This window comes from Atractosteus spatula, chromosome 7 (genome assembly GCF_055471065.1).
Source record: "Atractosteus spatula isolate fAtrSpa1 chromosome 7, fAtrSpa1.hap1, whole genome shotgun sequence".
In the NCBI taxonomy this organism is placed as follows: domain Eukaryota; kingdom Metazoa; phylum Chordata; class Actinopteri; order Semionotiformes; family Lepisosteidae; genus Atractosteus; species Atractosteus spatula.
Genome location: NC_142712.1, coordinates 21,960,340 through 21,983,944, shown reverse-complemented (window position 1 = coordinate 21,983,944; position 23,605 = coordinate 21,960,340).

The following is a 23,605-nucleotide window of genomic DNA, read 5'->3' as shown; positions in this document are numbered from 1 at the left end:
AGAACTAGCTCTTCATCAGGAACGAACCGGTCCTCTTCCTGACTTGCTGGGATCCACAGTCATCTTTTCTCCTGTGCACAAACTTTGCTAGTTAAAGCCAACACTAACTAGCCGGTCAGTGAGCATCAGCAGCGCACCGTCGCAAGCCGCACAGCACAGCCTGGCACGGAGCCAGAGAGCGCGGATTGGACAGCAACAAGCCTGCAGCTGATTGTTTGTGCCTGCAGGAGATCTGAATCCCCAGAAATTGGATGAGTATTCAACTTCAATGCATTACAGCTCGAGAATTCAATTGTTATCCCAACCAGTTGATATCAATTTAATTCCTAAGAGTTATGTACTTGTTTTGAGTATCTAATGTAGAAGTTATAACCAAGTTCATTTACGAAACGGTCTTAATGAATGATATACTGAACGTATGTCCTCTTGATGTGTAACACTTCGTAACTGATTGAATATATACCTTTTGTATTCTGATAACCCTCTCGATAAGATCTGTTAGGTTTATATGCATATTCTATGTATTAATAAATGTATCCTCGTGTATTAGTACCTGCGTGTGTGCGTTGTTTGAGTTATGTCGCATGGTTGGATTCTAAAGCCATCAAAAGAATCAATTTTGTGATTTACTGCTACAATTAATAATTGTCTCAGTAAATGCCCAAACCCTACAGAACTGGTGCCTTCAGAGAGCCACTATGATTACATATTTGGCGTCCCTGAACGGCTATGAAACACTACAGCAGGTATAGTAAAGTAAGCAAGGTTTGACTTCTGTGTGAAAAGATGCAAAGCCTTACATAATGAGACAGGTGACGTCACAGAGAATTTTAATGTTAAGCCTTGCAGTTTTGTTACTTGTTCTACGTTTTCAATATTTCATATTCAATTTTTGTTAACATCAGCAGAAAGACCGAGTCATTTTACTTTTAGACACTTAATTCAACATCCCTAGTGCTGCTTTAAGATCAGTAAGGCCATGCTGTCAAAGTCAAAGAATGGCCTGCAGTAGATTGAATCTGATGCAGTATATAAATACAAGTAACTATTCCTTTGTGTGTGTTCATGTGTATGCATACTGCATGTAACCACTTCTAGATTAGTTTTTTAAATCACTTTGATGAAATACTGTACAAGTCTTTCTAACCTTGTAAAGTACAACAAAAACTATTTTACATCTTTGGTAGCTTCTTTGACATACTGTATTTGCTGCACATGATTGCTGGGACTGATTAAAAAGCTAAAAAAAGACAAGAATTGTGTCTCTCATTTAAGTGCCTCGTTATTCCATGTTTTATATTTCCTCTTTTAAATGTCTTCTAAGTGTGTGTATTTTGCCCCATATTGATTATGCTATATTTATTGTGAACACTGGTCATAAAATTAATGTTAATGTCTACATTAATATATATTGCCTAACACGTCAGTATTTTGGGAAAACTGTATGCAGGAATCTGATTGCATGCCATTACATCACTCTTATCAAGAAAATTTACAGTTCTGCTTAGTCTCATTTGTCTACATCTCTGTTTTCAGAATTGTATTAACATACTTTACACTTACTGGACTGAGAGCAAGGAAACTAAAACTTTTTTCAGCACAAGCATAGGTAGAGATGCATGATTAAATGTGCATGCACCGTTATTTTGGTAGGGCAATGTTAATTTTGTGGTACAGAACATAGCAATGAAAAAACCACAGTCCTGTTTTCCCAGCACCCTTGCCTACTAGTGAAGGAATGCTAACTCCCACCTAGTGACTCATTACCATGTGACCATTTTTTTACTTCAAGGAAGGGGCTTTATTGCTAATATTCTGTGCTTGGGTACGTGCCACAGGAAATTCACACAGCAAGATATGTAGGCTAAGTACCAGCTCTGAGCATTCAAGCATTAATTTCTTCCTTGAGAATGTTGTGTTGATTTCCATGTGCAGCATACAAATGCACATCTATTCTCATATAGAAACCAAACAAGGATTCTGACCCAAGGTTGATGTTACTGCTGCTGTCTTTGCCTATTCTTAAGTGTTTTTGAACATTATATTGATGTGAATTTGCAAAGATTACCAGAAGCCATCCAGGCTTTGCTGATCTCCATCATTGCATTCATTATTCTTAGGAAACCTCAGTTTTTTTGGTATGATATTGCATTTGTACCAGGAATGTGATTATTGACCTGGGTTTCAAGAATGAGATGTGGCTGATGCCACATGTATTGCAATGCCAATGAAAGCAATGCACAATTCTGTTACCCTCAGTTCTTGTGCCTCTCAATTTGTGAATCTGATTATTGTGATGAAGGTTCAGCAAAAATAAATTGCTGTTCAGGAATGAGCACATGAGTCCCATCAGGCTATAAACTAACAGTATTGTGTGGGTGATAACAGCGCTGTCAACAGAGTGAATTGGCACCTTCACCTGTAGCCATGCCAGTTATTCCTCCCTCTCCAGATGCATGTTTGCCTTCCCAGATTGGTGCTGTATAATAAACAAATGAGTGACAAACTGAACTATCATAAATGAATAAAACATTATTTTCGTTTGGGAGTACAGTTCTTGGCATGTAAAAATTCTCAATAATAACTCTATGAATGCCAATAGACAGCCAAACATTGCAATCTGTGAAGTTAAATGTAAGCCAATATATTTTTTGTATCTGGATACCATTACCAAACCAGAAAGACTCATAACCCATGTTTTTAAACATGCCTACAATTGTAAGTCCTGTCCTGACTGTTTAGTTTTGTTACTCATTATTTGTTTCACATTAAAAGTTTCACTCTTGAAAGCAAAACTGTAAAAATGCTTTTGTCAGACAATGCATTTGCTTTCTATAATTCCATTAAAATGGGAAAAAATGTGCTAAGGAGCCTGCTGCTAAGAGATGAATCACTTAAATCATTCCAAAGGAAGCACACATTAGAAGTTTGTCATACAAATTTAGCTTTACAGTATGTCTCATTGAACTACATAACGTAGTCTGAATAACTATTTGAGATCATCTTACTATTCTATATCATTAGCAAAAAATTGGGGAACAAAGTACTGTATCGAATGTTTGCAATAGACTTCAGCACACCTTTGTTTAAAATACCACATTATCTAATGGTTTTATGGTGTCCTTCACAAAAACAATGTGTCAATACCGTACTATAAGAAACAAGGCCAAGTTGTTACAATGTCACGTCCACACTGAAACCGAAAGTACTCTGTTATGACCACGGACTAAGATCCGTGTCAGGTCTTGTAGTAGACCCTATGTGATGCGGTAAGAGCTGGAGAAAACAGGAGACGTGGTAAAAGGAAACACACAGGGGTTTAATAGTGCACAAAATAATAGTCCATGAGACAGTGAACGGGGGAGATGAAGAACGGCATCCAAATCCAAACAGGTCCAAAGTCAGGTCAGGGCACAGTCCTGGAGTCCAGCGGCGACTAATCTATCCTGGGACATGACAAGGTTAAAATCCCCTGGAGGGGGGAAAACACGAACAGACAAAACATGGAGGTCCAAGGGTGACGGGGCGAGCTCCTCCAGACCCTGGAATCAGGAAGCGGGAGGTGTCGGGGATGAGGCCTATGCCCTCAGGAGACGGACGTAGGGTTTCCTGGTGCTAGGAGTGCCTCACGACATCCTTACCCTAATGATGAGCCCCGAGGAATGGAGGAGCAGGTCTTTAAATAATACACATAACAGGTTACACCTTGGGATCTTAACAATCACAGGAACAATAATGGGAGTAGTGGAGCGCCCTCTAGGGAGGGATGTCAGGCGTGACATACTCTGGAGTATTGATACACACAGAAAACTGAATAGTGAGATCAACAAGATGTCCACCTACTGCTCTAAACTCGACTGTCACAACTGTAACTGTATGAATTCTCATGTGACAGTTACAGTAGCTTGTGGGTGACTAACCTGGTATACAGTATTCTCCCCTGATGTGTGACACAAGGGCTATCCTGTGAAAGTCTCTTCAATTACAGAAATAAATATAATTATTTTGTCTTTTGGTTCTCAAGTCTAAGACTGAAAATCTTTGAAAGGTTGTTAATTCCATAAATAAATGTGACAACTGACAATAGCAAGCTCTGTGGCAGAAACACACAGCACTTGCTGTTTCCTGAAAAATATACTTTAAAAAATCAATTATGCCTATTGATTCTCTTCAGCATATCAACCACATTCTTGACTGTAAAGAAGATTGAGCTTCACTTCCCCTTTCACCATATATAACGAGACGTAATTAGAGAAACATCACCACACATATTAGAAGTGGATTTGGATATGGAGAAAGTATCAATGCAGTCAAATGGTTGAGGATGAGTATTTTGACTTTTGCTACTCTGCTGTCAGTGGCTGAATGACTAATTACCTGACACTTTGTAATCAAAGTTTATACTTCACCTCAGGGTTTCAATTAATTCCACAAAAGTTATTGCTTTTACATCTGATGGCACATTCCACAGTGTTCAAGCTCCCCCTATGGTGAATATATGGATCTGCAGGTAGTTTTCTCAGGGACTTCTCAGATTCATAAATGAGCAAATAAAGTTTCTTCCATACTGAAAAGAAAACAAACACAATATTTTAACTGTAGAGCCTTCTTCAGGTGTCAACACCTTCTTCAGAAGGGTCTACAGCTTAAACATTATGTTTCTGTTTTTTTTTTTCTTTTCAGAATGGAATAAACCTTTACTTGTTCCTTTGCAGTCTATGCATGCTGACGCAGCTGTCTACTTGAACGTCTTCAAATCAGATTTATAAATGTCTGCTATCTAGAATTAAACTAAACACATAAAACTAAAAACTAAACACAGAAATATTGAAAAAAATAATGATCTAAATTATTAGAACAACTACTGTGCAAGACTACACTGCTATGAATTTCTTAGACATTTTATACTGTTCTGCTATTTTTACTAAGTTTATTTTTACCTGCTATTTTTCTCCTGAGAGCTGATAGAGCTGTGTTTTGTAGTACAAAAGTTGCCATTTTGATAGAGGACAAATGATGTCAATGGTGAGGGATAAATGACATGGATTAACTATTAAAACACTTCACTGGTTTCTTCTAATCTTAAATATGGTATGTTAATAACAGTAGAAAAATTTATAGTAGTTTTAACTCTAGTGGAGGTTTTGAGCAAATGCCTAATACTCATTACACACATTTATTACAAATCTAAATAAATACAATATGTGTATTTTCTGAAACTAAAAAATCATTTTTTCTGCACTGCAGTTTGAGGGCCACTGTGTTAGACTGTACCAGGGTCCATTGTGAGATTTTGTTTTGGCAAATCCTTGCATGTGACATCACAAAAGAAATCTTATAAGCTAGCCTTATTTCTCTTTTGAAATAAACTATATTTTCATTTTCTTTATTTGGGAAGACTTTGAAAGTCTAAATGGGTAATAATGGGTACTGCAGCATTGTCAACTTGCCAGTTAATTATCAAACACTTTTATATTATCTCTGCATAGAATTGTATGTGTCACAGTCCTATTACACAGAGGAAAATATATTGAGCTTCAAAAATTGTAATCGCATTAGTACATGGTCATTTGTGAAAAAGACTCAAAGCCTAAGAATTGATTTTGTTGTATTTCCCATCACTGTGAGTGAAATATGCTATAATAAGGCATGTTAATGTATATCCAATTGAGCTAAATGGCTAATTGAGCTCAGTGTACTGTGATGGAACTGATTGTCCTGCTGTGGTATTAGACCATGCACTCATTAAAGCAATAGAACTATAAGAATAAATTTGAATTGATAGATGAAAGTCTGTACATATGGCCAAAGAAGAGTGAAACAGAATTAAAAACCTTTCCATGAGTAAGTATTAACTGTATCAAGTATTTGTATTAAAATATACTGACTCCTGCTTATGGCAGCACAGTGGTGCAGAGGTCAGTATTGCTTCCTTTGAGTGCAAGGCCCCTTGGTAAAATCCCAGGTGTGCTGTCTGTGTGAAGTTTGAATGTTCTACCCGTCTTCGCATGGGTTTCCTCTGGGTGCTCTGGTTTCCTCCCAACGCCCAAAGACTTACTGCTAAGTTAATTGGATTCCGGGAAAACTGGCCCCAGTGTGAGTGTATTTGTCTCTGTGTATGTGCCCTGCGATGGACTGCCGTCCGGTTCCTGCCTTGCACTCATTGCTTGCCAGATAAACTTTTAGCTTGCCCCATGTCCCATTGCTGTATAAGTATATGAATAAATGGACAGATGGACTTCTTATTTTTCTCCATAAAAGCTGTGATTAATTTTGTGTGACCTGCAGCAGCCTAATAGGCATCAGTTTGAAATCCTAACCATTTTTGAAAAATCATGGCTTAGCTATCTGTTTGCAGGAGATTTGAAACAATACTTTGGCCCCAGAAGCAAAATCTGACACCTAAATTCACAATTAAGATTAAGAAATGTGATAAAAATGTAAATATTTGATTCCTGTAGGCTCCTTGTGCTGTATCAAAGATAATCTTGTCTAATCTTAAATGTCTAATCTTAGAGTTCTCCACTGGCATGACTGCCACAAATGAACTCTTCAATTGCATTAGTATAATGCTATTTTTAAACCAACTTCTTTAAATGATAATGTGAGAATAACAGTTATTCAAACAGTGCCCAAAATGTTCTCATGACACAGTCCAATAACACATGATACACAATTTGCTTTACCATTTCCTTTTCCTTCTGTCTTAAAAAGGACAGGCAAAGCTCTACTCTGTATATGAGCACAAAGCTGTCTTTTAATCTCTCAAAATCTGCTCACTTCTCATAACTACCTGTATAGATTCAAAATTGTATTATACTGGTTAATTACATCCCTCTCAATAGTAACATGGCTAAAATGTTATTCATATACTGTATAATATTCAACATTGGTGTTTCACAGACATCTACTACATGATGTTGAGGACAACTTTCCTATTCAATTCAATCGGTCATGTGATGTCATACCAATGTTGATATGTCATGATATCTCCATGCAGCAGAACCAGAGCTTATCACAGGTAAACACATTGCTGCACCACTTCAGCTTTTCCTTGAAATGTGGTCTTGAAATCTATACAATAAAATGCATCACACTGCCTAATGAACAAATAAGCTACTTTTGTGTTTTAGAAATTTGCACTGAATGTTGTTGGTGCTCAATTAAACCTACCTGTAATTCCTCTGCATATTTTTTTTTAAATTTAAATACTTGCATAAAGAATTTCCGTTGCAGTGTATTTGTTATGGGATATCATGATTCCTCCAGGGCACTGAGTTTGGCCTTGTGTTAACATGCAGCCTGGTAATGTCCATTTCTTAGGAGGCTTGAATACTGGTTTGGTTCTCTGCACTCATATTTTCACTTCCCACGATTATTGTACTCTTGAATATCTAATTTTCCTAGTTTGTTTCAGCAAAATCTAATCAGAGGTATTTCAGATAATTATGTTAACTAAATTAATAATAACAGGACTTGGTAAAGTCAGAATGGTAAATTCTCAAGAACAGAATCTCAAGAAAAAAAGGCTCTGTCCACAACAGCAACATTTTTTTTGGCTTCTGGGCACAAATGAAGCACATGTTAGGAATTCCAAGGCTGTGGTAAACAGGTGCACGAATGATTTGACAAGTGAAATTTATTGGCTGCTCCAAAGTCTGAAAATGCATTCAATAATCTGCCTGGATGATTAATATATCCCTCATGTACAAGCATGCATAAAAGGCCAAGAGATGGCTGTAATTTACACAAGCAGGTAGGACAACTCAGCAGTTAAAACCTTCAGAGTTGTAAAATGGCCATGTATTAGTAGTTCCAATCCATTTAATTACAGTTTAAACTTTCCAATCTGACACAGTAATAAATTAGATAGAGGTTGTGTAACTGGCTGTTTTAAAACTTGCATTTCTCTAATGGCTTTTCTCAATACCTTTTGTGAAATGTTACATTGCCTGTAATATGAACTCTGTTCTATCTAATGAAAGTTCATTGCCTTTGTAAGATAAGGTCATGTTGTTACCTGTGGCACACTTCCTTTGGCTTAATAGCACTAATGCATACTATAATAATACTCCAAAACTTAAAGTTTGTTGCTCATATATACTCCTGTATAAAAAAATCAATATTGTATATTGGACACAATATATTTACTATGAGCATAATCTGTGCTAGGCTTCCACTGGTGTCTTCTACTATTAGAATAGCTTTGACTTTTATTAATACAACAAATACAAGGTTCAACAAATTTGATCACAATGGCTCAAGGTACAGTAAAATATACATAGAATAACTAAATTATAAAAACTAAACTAAACAATATAAAGTGCAGTATTAGCTAATTTATTCCAGTCAAAACTGTTGTCTCATTGTCCGGTGCTCTTCAAAATTAACATATTTTTTTCTTTAGACATCTTCATAGCTAAATGTTCACATTACAAAATATAAATCTGTCAGGATTAATTCCTAGTCTCAGGGGATTTTTATATACTGTACAATGCAGAACATACAGGTTAAGGGAACTAATTTTCTTCAGACAAGAGCAAAGCAGAATGACAGGTGAATTATTTTTTTCATAAAAGATCCTTAAATGTATACATAGGGTCATTCTAGAGTAAGTGTCACCCTCGGCAGCCAGAGGGCCCTCCCACTCTGTCCTGTCCCTAGTTTCCCGTGCTTTGCTGTCCTTCCGTGTGTCTCTCTGTCCGGGGCTATATATTTCTGGGTCACTCACTCCTCTTCGCTCAGCATTGATGTCCGGATGTCCTGAGACCCGTCTAGCACCAGGTCGCCCAACATTCGCTGCCTGAGGGCATTGGTTTCTACTGTGTACGACTCCTGAACTGCTGAGCCCGGGCTAACCCCCATCCCAGCCCTACGCATAGGGTCTTTTTCCGCTCTCCTGCCATTCCACAGTTCGTCCCTTCCGACATCCATGACAGTATGGTTACAGTTGGGAATTTAAACCACATTCATAAAGGACAGCAAATGGGAAACATGCCTTAACAAGGACAAGAATCTATGAATAAATTCAATAACTCTTGGAACCACAAACTCTACAAAGTGCAAATAGAATGGAAATGAGAAAAAAACTTTTTGTTATATCTGCAAGACAGATACAAAGTAGAATCAGAGTACAGTCATAAAATCCAAGAACAAAACACAAAAGACATAAGATATTAAATTCACATGTACTGTATGATGCAATTAGAATTTGAATCACAGAAACAAAGCTAAGAAAAAAATGATCATGACAAATGCATAATAATACTGTATATTAAGCATTCCACAGAAACACAAATGCTGAAAGGTGAAGTATTAGATACAAAAAATATTCAAAGGAACAGAACCTGAACTAACCTTAATGTACTGTATGTAGGCTGTTCACAAAATAAAAATAAGTAATACAAAAAGTGTGAGAAAAAACTAACAGAACTATAATAAGAATAGGGTAAGCTTTGCAGTATACTTAAGACTGTTTAGAATTTTAGGATAGAAGACTTTTAAGAAAGAGTCAGCAGCAGGGAGGGATAGAGGGATAGAGTAAGATGTGGTATCATCAGTAAAGAATACTCAGTAGACAATACTTTAACGATATTCTACTTGAAGCACAGAACAGATCTTAAAAGGAACTAAATCATAGTAAAAAAAAATCATTCAGATTTTTTTTTTAATTTAGACGATTAAAAGAAAATGACTAATGTATCTAATAAATATTTCACTTAGGTGTTCACCAAAGAAGAAAATTACAATTTGCTTCAAGCTGAGGAAAGACAAAGCTTAATACTGAATATAATTACCAGAGAAGACGAAATGTCCATTCACCCATTCATTTTCTAACTTCTTCTTCCAATTCAGGGTCATGGTTAGAAAATGGATGTGTGGATGATTTATTTCATTATTCAGACTAACACATATTAACTGCGGAGAAACATATTTCTATGAATCAACAGTTGTATGTCAACATTCTGCTGTCAGTCAGAAGCATTGTAGCCTGTTGCTGTACAGACAGAATGAACTTTCCAGTCACAAAAAAGGGATGTGGTTGTCTAGGACATGTGTTCAGTAAGAATGCTTGACTTTACAGTGAATCCCACAGACAAAACAATCATGATGGAAACAACCTCTGTGTACACTGTTTTCTAAATCCTACAGGGCTATATCAAGCACATTACAAAAAAAACTTAATGTCAAAATTAGCCTGGATCTTGTGCTGACAGATAAAGTAAAAATGTGAAAATTAAACTGCTGCCTAACATAAGAACATCTAATATTGATACAATTTTTATCAGTTGTTGTTTTCTTTGGAACAATCCTTTTCCTAAACATAATGCAGTCTCTCTTTTGTTTAAATGTAAGCAGTATATTGGTCCAAAGCAGAATGTCAACCATTTGTTTTTTTATTCTTGATGCTTCACAGCACACTGGAAAATTGATTTTAGTTATAGGCCAGGAATGTGTTTTTTCTGACTGGAATATAATCACAGTGAGCTAAGGCTGAGCTATACAATGGATTGTTTAGCTCTTTGAAGTAGGAAAGTCTCATGGCAGCCAGGATAAATGAAAGCTTGGCCTTAGTTCTGCCTATCTTTCAGAGTTGCTTATTCTTTTATTGGGTGGCACAGAGGCAGCCTCATAACTCCTAGGCTCGATACGGTCACTGGTGTTTGTCTGTTTGGAAGTTGTATGCTTTGCCTGCATTTGCATTGGTTTTCACTGGACACTTGTTTCCTTCAATCTCTAAGACAATAAGTTTAAGTCTGCTTATATATTCTGGATCTTCCATTTGTACTCCCTAATCCCCATTATTATTATTTTTATAGATATAGATTTGTGTTTTATATCCCCATAGATATATGTGTTTTCACTGGTAAGGTCACTTTGGCATCTCTGACCTCTTCCTAGCTCTGTCTAGCTCTGCAATGATTTATTCAGAAAGAAGTTCATACTTACCTACTATACAAAGGCATCAAATCGGAATTCCTTTAGTAACAAAGGACAAACAGTTCATATTATGATAAAACACAGAATCTTGTGTTAAAAGGAGGTGGAAAATCAAAGCATCGGAATATTGTGTTAACTTCAGTTTTCAGCTTGTCGATATATTTAATTAAATTCTATGAAAGACAGTCCTTGCGTTTATACAGCACCTTTTGTTCCAGAGGATCACAAAGTTCTGTTTTAAACATAGGAGTAGATACACTTCATCCCTGCTGCTCCGACAGAGTAGGCAGAAAAGTGAAAAGAAAAAAATTGAAATTTAGAGAGGTCTAAAGTTGAAGTTGAAGACAGAATTTAGTCCAAACACGGGGGTTAACACCTTTACTCTTGTGAAAAATACTGTACAATACCATGGAATCTTTGGTGACATGTCTGGAACATGATTTAACATATACTGTAAACATAGTTCAGGTGGGTAACTGCATAAGCATGCGTAGGCTTCAAAGGAAGTAATGCTGAAAAGAGAAGAAAGGAAACACAACGTTTCGGCTATGGAGCCTTCTAGCATGTTATAATAATTAATGTGCAGGCATACATCACATTCGGTAAACTAAAGATCAGCAAGAAGAACTGTTTAAAAAACAGTATGTTTTCAATGTAATTTAACGACTTTGCTGTTGGCTAAGGTACATCTACTGTACGTACATTGTTTAAAAAGCAATAGTGATGAGTAGATATTTTACCACTCTGACATGTGGATTCATTTGTCTCATAGCCTCTTTGTTTAAAACAGTAGCAGAAAAGTGAATGGACTTAATAAAAGAAATGAGTGGGAATAACAGCAAATAGTTTGTAATCAGAACAATATATTGATCATAAGTTACTCTTTTCATGGGAAACAAACATATCGAAAGAGAAGATTAAAACTCTAAAAGTGACAGTCCAACAAGGAGAACAAACAGGCTGATGCAGGGAGCATTTGTTGAATATTAGCAAGGAACAGTCTGCTGTACCGACAGCAATGATGTACAGCACTGTATAATCAGCTCCCAGCCCCATAAATCTGGGGCAGGCTGCTGTGCTTGATGAGAACGTGATATATTTGTAGAAGTTCCTTACAAATGTCACCCTGAAGTCTCTCTGAGCACAAGACCATTCTAAATGTCACAACATTCTCATGTGACCTTCTGGCTGTGCTCTCATTGCTCCAATGAAAAAATGAATCCCAGGTGTTTTTCAGAAAAATAAAATATAATTAGGCAGTTTTGTTTTATACATTTTTTTGTTTGATTTCACATTGGGCCCTTTTGTATACTACATGATTAAAATCAGCACAATAAAGAACATTGGCTATAAATTGTTTACAGTATATTCTGCATACAGTATATGAAATTATTAGCATAATGCACATACTGTATTTGGTTACTTTCAAGCACTGGTGAAACATAATGCACACAACCCATTATTGTAAGTAACTATGACAAAATGGTTAAAAATGTAAAATAGCCATTTTCAGATGGTGAAGCATGCCACACTTTTGAGTAGCTGGGGATGTTAAATGTTACCAAGAAGGTATAAACAAAACAAACCCTAAAGAGGTTGCTTATTATCGTTAGCATTACACTGCAAAGCTATTCTTAACCACCTTTTTGAATTGTAATACAAGGTTTCAGGTTTTATTGCACAAGATGTTTTAAAAAGGGGGGATCAGTCTCATCAATTGTGCTTTTTGTTAAAGAAAAAAACTTTGATTACGTTACAAACTGCAAAGCATGTACTATCTTACCATTGTCACCATTCAACTGGGTAATGGTTACAACTGCCAGATGTGACACAGTCACCGTTAGAGGGCCTCAAAGAACGAGGAATTTGGTTTAATTCTCATCTCCCCATTGCATGGGAATGTATTCACAAGATTATTGCCAGCAGCTGCTACTACTCAGAGGAGCAGCGATATGAGATACCCAAGCGGATGTCTCTCTGTTCATTCCAGAACCGCTGGCACTCCAGCCAAAGCGCAATTTTTCTTTCTGTACCCAAAAGTGCATCAGATTATATCCATCCCTCGAGCCTCACAAACTTGTATTAGAAAAAGACATTTTACCATAGTGACCTCACACCCTACCCCTGTCAGAGAAGAATTGACTCAAAATGGCAACACCCACAGCTTCTCCTGAACCTCCACATTGTGACACAAAAAAGTACAAACATATATCTCACATCACACAGTGTATCATATCCTCTATTCAACAAATAACTATTGTTTTGTCTAAACAACATCGCAGAACATCTTGCAACTTCAGCATCTCCTTGGAGTTGGAATGGAATTCTGGATAACTCTGAATAACTCCATCTTAAATGTTTGTTTATAAAGGTAATGGAAAAGTATGAATTTATTAAATTATTAATAATTGATTGCAGATACCGGGTAGTTAAAACACTGGATATTTTTCTCTGTGTAATAATGAACAGTTCTGCTGTAGCTCTTCATTAGAAGTGGAAAACTAAATGAGTACAGATCTTTTGTGATGCAATCCTATTCTACACGGGGAATGATGTATAATATTCAAGTTAATGTTAATGTTTGCATTTTGATTAAGCTTCAATTAACAATGTACTGTCATCTCAATTGAGCCTTGCAGAGATGAACCGAGAAGAAACATCACAGCCAGCAAAATCTGTGATGTAAATGGCCCGTAATGCCTTAAAGCATGATAGTTTTGTGTAAACCCCAACAAAATGAAATTAGGTGGCCAGACAGAACCTATTAGCTTACAGATTAAGAAAGAAGATATTGGAATAATATAATAATAAACTGATCCTTGTAGTTATTTTAATTATTACAAGAACAAATGATAAAATGTACTATGCATTATATCAGGAAAAAAAATCTCAAATTCTTAGAGTATGCTCATTTTCCATTTGATAATGTAAGCCTTTCAGTTGCATTAAATATTTTAAATTGAGGGCACACAATTATTTGAAAGGTTAAACAATATTTCTGAAGAATTTATGTAAATGTAAATTTTATGTTCGGTTCATTTTGCAGTATTGTGATTAGTCTTCAGTTGAAAAACTGTAGTTAATAATTAACTGCAAAAGCAATGTATATTAACATATGGCATTAAAATAAAGAATGACCCTTGTTTCAAAACATTTATTTCCCTGCAAGGTTAAAATAGTTTTGGTATTGCAGTACCTAAATATATTATTTTTTCTGCCTTTTCTTTTTTCACAGACACAACTATTTTATAAATATTCATTTATAAAAATAAATTTCCATCATATAAATCATGCAGAGTTTCCTTGTGATTTAAAAAAAATTATAGCAGTCTGTTTGGAGTACATATTTCAATTTGTATTTCTATGACAGTGTATGGCAAGAGTATGCTTCTGTCAGCTAATTCCAGTACTCTAAGAAAGAGGGGATTTGAGCTTGTTTAGGTCATGTTAAAATAAAAGTTCAATACTTTCTTGCCATAACAATTGGATTCATGGAATTTGGTCAAGAAAGACATCTGAATGTGTGAATCCTAGAGGCTTCAGGGAGCCGTGATCTGATTAACACAGAAAGACTTAGAGTCTTTGGTTACACAAAGAAGACAATCCCATAAATATGGCATTTGCTACAACACAAACCTTTTCTAACTGCAGAGGGTCCATGACTATAATGGGACATTAGCAGTCCAACTGTAAAAATAGAAAATGCAACACACAAAAAAGCACAGTCATTGTGTCTTGAACTGCACAGCAGGGTTATCAAAAACAGGTGTATCATTGCTATTTTTTAGATATTCCTGTGCCATATAAGCAGTCTCAAAATGTGTATTTCTAATTGACTTTGAACTTTTTTGGACTTAAGCTTTAAGAAAAACAAAATAAAGAATCCCTGAAATCTGAAATATCTTAATGTGTTTCTAACACTGTTAGTAAAGATTCTATAGATTATCAAAGAGAAGAATCACAGTTATATTACCTTTAATCTTTCTGTCAACTTGCCATTCACAGTTTATTATTGTTATAGAAATTGCAACAATGATTAGAACATAAATAAGACAGCTGAACAAACAGTAAGCAAAGATTTAGAAATCAAGGCACCTCTCTTGAAAGCACTCCACTGCATTTATATGCAGTGGTTTCACATGATTCATGCATGCAGCCATTTTAATCTAACAGGCTGCACTTTTCTATTTACTGAGAATTGCAAAACTAGAAGATAATTTTGTAATGGTCAGAGGACAATGCCATAGTGTTTGTCATCAGTAACGCAATGTTTTCTTTTTTGTAGCTAATTTGCATTATACTAACTCAGTTTACTTTCTGTTTTCCAAAACATCATTAGGGATTAGGGATGCATACCTTCAGAAATGCAATTAAATAATATGGTACATAATTTCAGGCTGTTGGTTTGAATGATTAAATGGTAATTTTTGCATGAGTTTTATTATTGTACAAGAAAAAAGCAACATAAATAACTAGTGGGAATAAATATGAAAAGTGTTAATGAGCCTCATCATTTGTGTTTTAAGTTTCAAACTCAACACTGAACATTGTAATATCACCCTTATATACATTCTACATCATCCTGTATATAATACATTTTTATATTCATTAGCATAATAGTTTATGAGTCCCATCTACACAAAATAATGGAATCATTACACTGTAATGTTTGTCTGAATGGAAGGATGAAAAATAGTCATGCCTGACCTGACTTTTCCTACACCGTAATGAGAAGGTAGAAGCAGGAAAGCCTAACCTACAGTAATGTCATCTTCCCACATGACAAGTCCAGCAAGAAGGAACAGTCAGGTGCTATAATAAACATATGAAAGAATGCCTCCTCTGAAGAACTGGTAACCTGCTACCAAGCAGAAGGTGAGAAGAGCCTTCTGTATTATACTGTACATGCGAAAGGAAGAGAGATGACTGGGAGAAAACAGAACTAAAGAGCGGGACGTTTTTAGCATCATCTTTGGAATTAATTTTCAGTGTATTAAGTTGGTTTATGTCAGGGAGAAGTTCAGATGTAATATGTTGGGCAATAAACTTCACCCCAAATGTAAATATTCATTTTTGGGCCCTAACCTTTGTATTTAGTCTATTCATATTTTATGTTTTAGTCCATTACCTTTAATTCTCCACCTCCAAATAAAAGTAATTATGTGACCTGACTCAGCATTTGTTGAATGGTGGGAGTGTGTTCATTTTAGAAATTGCTTTCTTCTCTTTCAATTTCATTGCAAATGACAGAGAGCACTTACAGAGCTATTCTTTCTTTCAGCTTGGCCTGCATGTTGATGCCTGACTATGTAAAAGAGGTTATTGGACATCATAAAACAATCAAACCTAACTAGTTCCCATTAGTTCACACAGAAAAAAAATGGACCTAAAGAATGTTCATTAAAGTAAATTTTAAATAGAGGAATAACATTTAGCAGTGGCAAATTAATTCAATGTATGGATCCAAAGAGGAAGAAGGAAAGTCTACAGATCCTAAAAAACAGCATTTGTTTAGTCTTTGCATACTTTGAAACATAATGAGTATTTCTGATTATCTATAAGACAGGAATTAAATTTAGGGGCAAAAGGCAGTGTTCATTATATTTGATCTTTTTCCTTTCCCTAAGGCTGAATGGTGGTGAAGCTTGTGGGTGGAAGTCGTGTCAGTAGCCATTGAGCAGGAGGAATCCCATAGTAAGCAGACAAAAAAGACAGGGACACATCAGCTATTGTGTATTCTTTGTATGTGTAGCATCCTTGACCAGACAGAATGAGATGTGCAGGATAAGATTTAGGGGATTAGATTCTTCTTATTACTAGTTTTAGAATCAAGGAAGAGAACAAAAAGAGTTATATTGTATATATTCCACATTGGTATGGGTTTAGAGACTTCCAGACCTCTTGTTTGACCAAGGAAGGGAAACTGCAAAGTAATTATTTGTAGTACAGCAAGACAAATAATATCTTCTATTGCTCTTGCTAGCATTTCAGAAAAGTCAAGAGAATTGGTAAGCAGTGTGGAGCATTGGTTAGGGTTCTGGACATTTGTTGTGGATTCAAAGACCAGGTAAGTCACTGCTGTTGTACCCTTGAGCTAAAGGTAATTAGGAGTAGGATTTGGTTTCATTTCATGTTTGTTAAATTGATGTTTTAATATTCACACATTATACAGTTCTCATTGTAGTGTGTATACTTTTTGTTCAGAATTTGAGTTTAAATAATAACATATGTGTGGCCTTGGGTTGGTTTTTCTATCTTTTAGTCAAAAGTTTCCCAAACTTGGAAAAAACAAGTTTGACCAAACTGAAAGTGAACAAATCAAAGTGAATACACTAGATGTATTGGCAAACATGGAAAACTAACTAGCTTCTTTAAAAAATAAAAGTGAACATTGAGGTTGTAATGATGAAGGCAACATACTGTAATACTACATGAGTGGAGCATTGATTTGGTCAAAACAGCCATTTTAGCAGCAGCAAGTTTCTGGCAGAGGAATTAAGCACCAATAATAAAATAACATTTTAAAGACTTTGACACTAAAGTGATCGAAAAACTATTCATGATTAAATATTCCATCCAATCAATAGTTCCAACTCTTGTCAAGTGTTGATATGTTCGTATTCTGAAACTTTTGGAAGTAACAAGAATGACACTGAATACTTGAATACTTGAATCTCAATTGTTTCACATTTTTCATAACACTATAAGTCCAAAATCCCAAATTAAATAATTTTAACCATTGATTTTAAAATTTGATTGTGCATACATATTTGTTTTTTTCCATATATTATAATTACTTCTCAGTATTTTTTAGATAATGCTTATTGTAAATATATAACGTGAATATGAATATAGATTTACTTAAATACTACAGCACCATTTATTTATTAAACTAGTTTAGTCTTACAATAAATAGAATATTTGAATCATGTGTTTGTAGTAATGTAATGTAGTAATTCTGTAATGGGGCTACAGTACATTAATAAGAAAATAGTTTTGTTTTTTTTCACAATGCACATACTGTACATGGAATTAAGAATAAAGTTTCTGAATTTAACCAGTATTGGATACCTGGTATATTGCATTTTTATTGAAATCATCATATTTGAAGAGGTAAAAACACCCAATCTTAACAAATGTTATACATTTTTAACTACAGTATGTAACTGCTTTTTAAATTTAAAATATGTGAGCCTTTTACATTTTCAAAATTTAAATTTCAAAACAGGTTCAAATAAGATCCTTGTTTGGATCACATACTGTACTGTACCTCAGAAAGCTTTAGAGACTGACCTTAGATGCCGCCAGACACCTGACAAGTTTTGAAAGACAATTGATTAGGTGACAGTTTAAACAGCAGGAGGCAGAGGCTTTCTGGGTCAGTCATATCTACTATCTGGAGAACAGAAGGCAGATCCTCTGTGTGTTCCATTCAACAGAAAGAAAAGGGCTGATTGTGGAATGTGGACTTCAGTAATGTGTGAGTTTTTTTAAACTGAACTAGTGAGTTTATGAGAGTTTGGAAGTTTTGAGGCTCAGGGGAGACTGAGTCATGAAGAATAGTTTGTTTTGAAGCTGGAAAGCAGCTTATCTGCCTGGTTGCAATAGGGAATTAAGTCAATCGGGATCAGGACCTCAAAAAGGAGCTAGACTTTTGTTTAGTCCATTTGGTTTTGGTGTTTTTCCTGGTTTTTCCTCATTTTCTACACTGGAAATAAATAGCATTATTTTAGAGCCTTACAGCAGTGTATCTTTGTGTCTGTTATCCTGGATATGCCTAATTTAAAGATTAAGTTATCCTGAGCCCAAAGGTGTGTCACATGTTAAAATTAAAATAGGAAATATTTTTAAAGAATTACAATGATGCTTTTTTTAGTCTTGCAATTAATGTTGACTTATATTTGAACAATTCTAAGTCCTTAATTACACCATAACATTTGTTTTTATGGTGATGTGTGAGAAGCTTTTTTTTAAACTGCAAGAGCCATCTGTAATCCAAGTAGCCATAGTTCCACTGCAGTGTTGTGGACTCCAAGGCAACTGTGACAGAAGTCACCACCATTTCTACCCCCTAATTTTCTGAAAGTTGTATGCTTACCTCCAGGCCCTTAACAATAAAGGTGTAAGATATGCCATGAAGCAAACCAATAACAAGCTTCACGGCCAGTGGCATGATAATAATAATAATTGCTTACACTTAAGCAATATACCGTATGAGTGATACAGTATAAGTTGAAACGTTGAAGATTGGAAGTAAAGACGTGGTACTACAGCTACACCAGCTTATCTTGTAAATTTGGCATAATAAGTAGGTTTTGGAACCCAGGGGACACTGATATTATTTTATTTTCAAGACGTCTGTGGCATTGCCTTGCTATGCACCACAGGAACAAATATATGTATTTATGAGTTTAAAACGTCTTTCTTTTCTCTTTTCTACTAGGTTTTATACTATCTTGTGGGACAAGCAAAATGCTCTCATTATTTGCTAGATCCAACCAAAATTTCAGGACTTTCAATAACGAAGAATTTTAATTTGCTAAGTCTTAAAACTTTGAGAAAATTCCTTGAAGATCTGACAGCCCAACAAAATTTTACAAGGTCGTAAGGCTCCTTTACCATCTAATGAATAGGTCTGGAGATGGATCCTTTAGTTACAGTAAAAGAACTGGAGTGAAGAAACTGTTTTCTATTATTCTTGTCAAATACCACTACCCCACTAGAGTAAACAAAATACAAAATGTATGGAAGTCACATTGTTTCCAGAATGTTTTGGGCATCAGTACCCTGACAAATATGCATATTGAGAATGAACTTCAGTCTGCTCTAGAGCTCCTTGAAGAAGCCTATCAAAGTCTGAGACTCTCATAAAACACTGATAACACCAAGGTAGTCTACCAGCCTTATTCAACCTATCCAAATGATTGTCATTGTTACCATGGAGAGAGAAATTTTAGAGACCGCTGAAACTTTCCTTTCCTTGGTAGCACATCTCCCAAAGAGCAAACATCGACAATGTAATTTATTCACTATGAAAATACCCCCTTTGAGAAATCTCTCAGGTGTGTCTTCACTGACCATGGACTACAGAAAACACCAAAATCCATGGCTGTAATTCAGAATCCAATTATTTCTATTAGGAACAAACACTTCCAACATTGGTGAAGATCTACTTTCAGCAGGAAAATAGATTGGAGGTCAGTAGCATTGAGCAGATGATCTTCATGCATCAATTCTGCTGGAGTGGCCACTGTGGGGAGATTCTCAACAAAGTTGTGTACTCTAAGAAGCTCTCACACAGAGGCCCCAAAATTGTCAAAGAAAATACCACAAAGAAATTTCCAACACAACAGAAGAAAACAAATATTTATTTACCCTAATCACACCATCTCTATCTTTAACGAGAAGCACTTTTATGAAAAGATACTTATCTTAAATAGAGAAGAGAAACCAAAATAAAGGAAAAGGTAAAAGGTAAAGGAATCCTGACCAAACCACCAGTGTGGAAACATTTCCGACTTCTACAGGTGATTTTGTTTTATGGTCCATTTAAAAAAAAAGGAGCATTTGTACATGCTCAACTGCATTACGTCTGGTGTAAAACAGGTGACAGTCATTTTGATAAAACACTAATGCCTGCTTCGAAATATGGTGGGGGATCTTTTATATTTTGGGGTTGCTTTACAGTATACCTACAGGTCTTTGAGCTTTTGTTAAGATCATGAACTTCAACACATATTAGGACACGCTAGGATAAAAAGCTAGGATGAAAATAGACATTCCAGCTCCACAATCTGATCTGGAGCATACGTTGAAATTGACAAAGAAGTTATCTGCACTCAGAATAAATGTTCTTAACTGGCCATCTCAGTCTCCAGACTTCTTTGATTTGAACTCAGTTTATATAATTGGAAACCAAAAGGTTTGAAGGGCCTAGAGTAATTCTGCCTGGAGGAATGGTCAACCCCCAAGAGACACATACAGTATACTTCAGAAATGTCAAAACCAGAGGAAGTCTTAGAAAATGTAAGAATGTATGTGACCCTAATTTATTCTGGAGTTACAGGTATATTGATTATTAAGGTCAAATGTTAGGTCAAAATGCATTTTAGATTACAGTATATCATTTTGGATTTTTTTTAACAAAACCAGTTTAAGCAAAACATTATTCAGTCTGTAGATCTTTTTTTGTTGTATGATATTTTTGTTCCTGATTCATTTAAGTTATTGAGGGTATTTTAAAGGTCAATTCAGTACTTGTGAACCCTAAAAGAAACTTATTATTAAGGTGTAAGACTAAGGCAGAAGAAATCATTGCTGTGGTGTCAAAAAAACATTAAAGTAAAAAGTACAATAGTGTCTCTGAGAGAATAATGGATTAAATTGTGGAATATAAGAAGCGGAAAATGCACTTATTTTCCTAGATAACAGGTTAAATATTGTTAACGAAGGGTCCTAATTTTTATTGAATAATCTAAGTATATCAAAGTCAAAGTGTTGTATACATGCTGCTCTTTTAAAACATTTTAAGCAGGGATTAGCAGCGGATCTTGAAGCACAGAGTGAACTCACATGCTGGGCAAGTGGCAAATGAGACCGGAAAGCCTGCAGGCAGTGTGCAAACGGGGAAACGGGTGCTATAGCCAGCTAGGGACTCAGGGAGATGGCAACATAAAGGAGTCAGGGGGCTGTAGCCCTCTTGGAGTTCAGGAAATCGATGTTACAGGGCACGCAGGGAAGATGTGGTACTGTAGCAGGCTACGGACTGAGATCGTGGTTGAGCAGGTTGGGAGTCAAAGCCAGTGAAAGCGAAATGAAACAATCTAAGGCACAACAGGGAATCCACGAGGAAAGGTCAGAGCAAAGCAAGGATCAGATACATATTAGTAATAGCAAACAGGCTCCGGCTCCAAAGCTCAGAGAAGTAACCAGCACATGATCCGAGGGATGTAGAGGTCAGGATTATAACAAGGCTAGAAAAACACAAGAACAGCACTCAAAGGGCTCAAAGACTAAACTCAATGATAGAGCCCCAAGCTCTGTCAGATGCGAGTTTTTATTTTCTGAATCACCTGAAATGGGCAAGGTCATACTGTACATTGTTTCCAGGTGGTCTGGATCTCCTGAAAAATTGGTATCTGTGGCAACTGGCTCTGGGAAAGGATTGGAAGGTTATGTAATCGGCTGTTGTATTAATGCTAACTGCAGCACGTGAGTGACGGTGAGCACGACAGTATAACAATATCACAGTGTAAAATATCTATATGCCTTCAGGACTGTAGCTCTTTCTTATAAGCACATTTCTGATACTTTAATGTTTAATGCAATATACTGTATTCTTTTCCTTCATATTTAATGTGAAATTGAATTTAAGATTTACTGTATTTAAGATCTTCTGTGCCAGAGTAAGTTCATTTGTGCCAACGGCACAATTCCTTAATTCATTTGTTTTTTGTTCTCATACTTCTTCATTTTTGCTGTATAAAGTACTATTGAAATTTGTATTTCAAATTAAAAACTTAAAATGAACCAAAAAGTATATTATTATATTATTTTGCATTCATATTTAGCCTTGTCAGATCAATGTCATTTGTTTTGTTCACTTCCCTCAATTTCACATTGACAAATAGCTGAAAGGTGTTTCTAATTGTTCAGGTGTTCTATGCTGCATTGATTGTGAAAAAAAATAGGAGATATAAACATATTGACAGCACAGTGGTTATCATTGCTGCCTTGTAGCCCTGGGCCCTGGGTCCAATTTCTGGAGTGCTACTGTATGTACATGGAGTTTGTTTGTTCTCCCCATGTTTGCATGGGTTTCCTCTGGATGCTCCGGTTTCCTCCAATTGTACAAAGACATACTGGTAGGTTAATTGGCCTCTGTAAAAATTGGACCTGGTGTGAGTGTATCCATGCTAGTCTCTGTTTGTGTCTATCTGTTCCCTGTGATGGACTGGCAACCTTCCAGAGTGCATCCTGCCTTGCACTCATTGCAAATGGGGACAGTCTCTGGGTTCCCTGTGACCCTGTATTGGATAAAGGCATTAGAAAATAAATGGATGGGATGTAAAGTATATGCTTAGCTCCTGTGTTTTCATTTAGTTTTTTTATAAAGTAAAGCTGGTATTGTATAGTTCTTTTTAAATAAACAACCATTTAACTTCAGGGCTGTGTTGGGGCGTCATAGACTTTTGGTCACAGACTTGGCATGGCATTGGTAATATGAGACCCTATATAGACACATGAATTTCTTCTGAAATCATGTCAACCAATTGAACTGATCACTGGCAGACTCCATTTACATTTAAGGAAAGGCATTTCTATAACTTGTTCTCATGAATTACATTGTTTATTTCCATAGCTAAGAGTGGTACTATACTGTATGTGTAAACTGAGTTAGAATCAGCTACATGTTGTTTATAATAAATGTTTATCCAAGTGAATGAAAATTCTGTTTTAATATGATTCATCTCACAAACAATTTTAGTCATGTACCAAATGAAGTGTAATCCAAGACTTCCAGTGCAGTTGTGAACACAACCTCACTAAGAATTCAAATTGTCAAAAGGTTTCCTTTTGGAATTCAAGGTGCTAGAAGAAACCTTACTCTCTTTAAAAGCAATTCATAAAGTTTATTTTTAAATGTGCCTCTGTGTGTTCAGTG